This window comes from Oryctolagus cuniculus, chromosome 7, assembly GCF_051225735.1.
Source record: "Oryctolagus cuniculus isolate XC-2025 breed Fujian yellow rabbit chromosome 7, ASM5122573v1, whole genome shotgun sequence".
Taxonomy (NCBI): Eukaryota; Metazoa; Chordata; class Mammalia; order Lagomorpha; family Leporidae; genus Oryctolagus; species Oryctolagus cuniculus.
In genome coordinates, this window is record NC_142873.1 from 24781804 (window position 1) to 24786986 (window position 5183).

Genomic DNA, 5183 nt, shown 5'->3' on the forward strand with positions numbered 1-5183 from the left:
AACTTCAAAAAAAATAAAGAAGAAGTGTTAGCACTGATATAATAACAGACACATAGTTCAATGGAAAAGACTTGGTAGCATAGAAATAAACCCAAATTTCTACCAGCAACTCATATTTAACAAAGGAACTAAAATGAACTGGAGAAAGAAGAATCTCTTTCACAAGTGGTGCAGAGGAACTTGATTATCCATATGTAGAAGCCTGAAAAGAGACTCCAACATCTCTTACACTATGTGAAAGTGAACTCACAGTGAATTAAAATCTAATCATAAGACCCAAACCCAAGCAAACATAGGGAAACTCTAAATATTGTCAACACACAATAGCTTTTGGGTAAGATTCCAATAGCAATAGTCACAAAAATAAAAACAGAGACATTTGAGTATATCCATTAAGATACTTGTTCACAACAAAGTAAACATCAGAGTGTAGATACAATGAACAGATGGCAGGAAAAATTAAAACTCTGAATGTTTACAGATTTCCAGAACATTTACATGAATTGGAAAAACTGCAAAAAATACAGTGAAGAAACAGGCAAGGATCTGAATAGACATTTCTCAGAAGAAATGTAAATGGTCAAAACATGTGAATATGCCCGATGTCACTAGCCATTATGTAAATATAAATCAGAATACCATATCAGTCTCCAACACCTGTGGGAGAATACAATGCTCAGGTGTTTGTGTGTGCAGCAAGTGGGTTTAGAGGACCCTGTTCACCTCTGGAAAGCAGAGTCTACAGGGAGGTAAAGAAACCTTACTGTGCAGCAGCATGCTAATCTTCTCTGTATCGTTCCAATTTTAGTATATGTGCTGCCAAAGTGAGCACATGTGCTGCCGAAGCGAGAAAGAGATGAAAAGAATTTATCTCAGCTAGCCACCAATATTCAAGAAACAAAGTCTTCAGGAAAACCAACTCAACTGACATTTTCATGTCATTGTTAAATAAAGGAACAATTATCTAGGTTCAGCAATACGTAGTTTATAAGAGAAAGACTACAGAGTAATTTCCTTGGCATAGAAATAACTTTGTCTTTTTTTTTTTTAATCTATGAGGGCTTGCTATCTAATTAGGTTGCAAGAGAAAACAGCTTTTTGTACACCTGTATTTACACAATTAATCACTAATAGATGGGGGCTGTGGTGCAGTGAGTTAACCCACCAATAGGTACACCCATGTTGAGGTGGATTCATTCTGAGAGGAGGAGTGTTGTGGGGGCAAGAGGCGTGGAGTCACCACACAGACCCCGGGAGTCCAGTGAAAGCACACCAGAGTGGAGCAGCCCCCAGACTTGTTTATTTCAGTTGGTACAGCAGCTTAAATAGCCAAGGCAGCCAATTTGGTCAAGGAGCTGTCTATGCCCTAATCAGCAACAACCTGTTGCCAGGCAGTTTCTGAAGCCATCCAATCACAGCCTGTTGCCAGGCAGTTTCTGTTGCCAGCAGCCATCTTGACATGGCCTTCTCATTCCACCACACACCCACATCCCATATACAAATGCCTGGCTTGAGTGGTAGCTTCTCTGTTTTGAGGCAAGTTTCTGCTAGTGTGCACCCTGGGAGGAGATGGAGGATGGCAGAAGTGCTTGGGTCCCTGCACCCAAATGGGACATCCAGAATGAATTCCCAGTTCCTGGTTTTGGCTTGGTCAAGATTTGGCTATTGCAAGTGTCTGGGGAGTGAAACAGTGGTTCCCTCTTCCTGTCACTCTGCCTTTCAAATCAATAACTGTTGTTGGTAATGACTAATGATGATATTCACTGATTGTCAAATTTTGAATCTACTAATTATAGACAATTTCTCTTTGTATTTTTAAACTTTCATAATGTTCTGTAGCCAATTTCATCACTAGAAATAAAAACTTTTCCTCAAAAAAAAAAAAAAAAAAGAAACCTTACTGCTTTCCTAATGGGCTTATTAAGTTCTTGACCAGCACCTGTTAGTCTTGCCACAAACTTTCTAGTCTTACTACTTTCCTTCTTCTTCCTCTTCTCTGTGACTTGTAAAATAGTATACATTCTATATACTGTGGATACTTTTGATTTATTTTATTCCTTCAGTCTCCTATGAAGTTCCTGCACAAAAGCACAGCCCTCAAACTATTCATTCATTTATGCAGTCTGCAGATTTCATGAGCTACTAAATTCCAAGTAGTATGTTAAAGGCAAGATCTGGGCCTAAGAGAAAAGTGGTCTGAATTCTGTGCCTAGAAGAGGATTTGGGACATAGTAGAACTTCAGTGAAGTGCTATGTGAAATACATGCACTCAGTAAATGAGTAATCTAAAGCATACACTGCATTTAAGCAACACAGCAGCCCTACTCACCTCAGGTAGACCAATTGAGAGGAATAATGTGAACAAAAATAAGACATCAATAAGTTGAATAATAACAGAGAAAACACAAAATGAGATAGATGCCAACATTACTGACCTATTTTTGAGGAATTAAATTGATCGAGGGGCTGGCATTGTGGCCAAGAGGGGAAAGCTGCAATCTGTGAGGCCAGCATAACATCTGAGTTCCACTTTGAGTTTAGGAATCTCCACTTCCAATTTAGCTCACTGCTAAACAGCTGGGAAACCAGCAGAAGATGGACGAAGGACTCAGGTCCTTGCCACTCATGTGGGAGACTTGGATGAAGCTCCTGACTCCAGCATGCCCCAGGCTCAACTGTTGAAACTCTCTGGGGTGTGAGCCCGCAGATGAAAGCTATCTCTGTCTTTCCCTCTCTCTCTAAATCCACCTTTCAAATAATAAAGATTTAATAAACAAATTAACTGATTTCAAAATACACAAAAACATGAACAGTACTATATCATTTTTATGCCAAACTGGTAAAAAATAACAAATGCTAGAGAGCACATGGGAAAAGAAAACCGTCATATATGGTGGGTGAAAACACAAGTTAGTACAGATGTTATGCAGAACAGTATGGTCATTCCTTAAAAAGGATAAAAATTGGGGCCGGCGCTGTTGTGCAGTGAGTTAAAGCCCTGGCCTGAAGGGCCAGCATCCCATTTGGGTGCCAGTTCTACTTCCAGCTGCTCTTCTTCCAATCCAGCTCTCTGCTATCTCCTGGGATAGCAGTAGAAGATGGCCCAAGTCCTTGGGCCCATGCACCCATGTGGGAGACCCAGAGGAAGCTCCTGTCTCCAGGTTTCAGAATGGCATAACTCTGGCCTTTGTAGTCATCTGTAGAGTGAACCAGCTAATGGAGGACCTCTCTGTGTCTCTACCTCTATTGTAACTCTTTCAAATAAATAACAAAAATTAAACTAAGATAAAAATTGACCTACCATTTGAGAGTTATCTTGCTCTTGGCTATATAGAATAAGGAAATTTTATTAGAATGAAAGGAGGAGAGCATATCAAAGATACAGCAATTTTCCCATAACACAGCCACTATAACACAGTTCATTGCAGCCAGGATTTGAAACCAATCTAGCTGTCCATCAGTGAAAAAAATGGACAGGACAATTTCATTTAGATACAAAAAAAGAACAAAATATTATTAAATTAATTGAAATAAGCCAGAAGCAGGAACACAAATGTCACCTGGTCCTTGTCACATGTGGAAGTGAAAGAAAATAATGGATCTGAATACAGAACTGTGATTACTAGAGGCTGAGAAGGGAAGCAGCTAGGGATAGAGGGGGATTGGATAATAGGTATCAAAATACAAAGAGGCAGAAAGAACTTCTGGTGTTCCATAATATAATGAGATGACTACATTCAACCATATTAGGTTCTGTGTAAAGAACTGAAGGAGAGGAGCTGGTAGTCTCAAATCATGGAGAAGAATTAGAAACTGTAGTTGCTTGGGGGCCAGCATTGTGGCACAGTGGGCTAACGCCCTGGCCTGAAGCACCAGCATCCCCTGTGGGTACCAGTTCTAGTCCTGGCTGCTCCTCTTCTGATACAACTCTCTGCTATGGCCTGGGAAAGCAGTAGAAGATGGCCCAAGTCCTTGGGTCCCTGCACCCAAGTGGGAGATCTGGAAGAAGCTCCTGGTTCCTGGCATCAGATTGGCAGAGCTCCAGCCATTGCGGCCATCTGGGGAGTGAACCAGCAGAGGAAGACCTCTCTCTCTCTCTCTCTGCTGCTACTTCTCTCTGTAACTCTGTCTTTCAAATAAATAAATCTTTAAAAAATTAATAAAACTATAGTTGCTTAGCTTGATCAGTTTTTACTGCATAAATGTGTGCAAATATTGCACTAACCCTGTAATAATGCATGACTAGTACACATTAATCACAAATTATTTCAATGAAATTGTAAAAATTAGAAGCATTTCTTTATATTAACAATGAACTATTTGAAAATGAAATTAGAGAAACATTTCCATGCATAGCAGCATAAGAACCAGGAACCAATGTCTTCAATGTTATCAGTGATGAATCAGATTCACAGCCCTCAGCACTCAGTTTTTGCCATAGACCTTACCATGGCAATTGTGGGCATATAGTAGTAAATCAATGGACTAGAATCCTTTGTCTCTAAATCTGCTAAATAAATAAACAAGGAATTCATCAAAGAAAAAGAGATATCAATTTGGATGCCAGGCACAAAAACACATGCACTTGAGCTATCCTGCACTTTGTGATGCCAACAAATCTTTCAGACATGTTACATTTTCAGAGACTTTTCTGTAATCTTGCTAAGCTTTCTGGAAATCTGCCTTATAGCAAAAGGTTTCCCAATTCCATTACACTCATGATTTTTCTTTGGTGTGAGTTATTAGTTTACCATCCAGAGATAATTTATGGTACAAAACTTTTCTATGCATGCATGTTTTCTCATTTGTGAGTCTATTCATGGGAATTGAAGACTGATTTATAGCAGAAATACATTTTCAAAATTCATTGCATGGACTTTTGTTCCTTATGAATTCTCTGAAGTCTGTTGATGTCTAATTTCTGGCTAAAGGTTTTATCATATTTACAGCATGCAAAGACTATCACCTTTTATGAATTCTGTATCTATACAAGCCTGAAATAAAGAAAATGTTTTTACACAATCATTATACTCCTAAGAAACCACCTGTGTCAATTTTCTGATGTAACATTGACTTCTGACTCTAATAATATTGATAAGCTTTCTCCTTTACATGAGTCTCTGTTGGATAGGATGTGATTTCCAGCAAAAGGTTTTGTCACAATACTTACATGAATTTTGGAG

General features: G+C 39.0%; 1 pseudogene; it reads right to left on the reverse strand.

The window, feature by feature from the left end:
* Positions 1-764: 764 nt before the first annotated feature.
* On the reverse strand, positions 765-832 carry LOC138850759 (U6 spliceosomal RNA; annotated as a pseudogene).
* Positions 833-5183: the final 4351 nt, after the last annotated feature.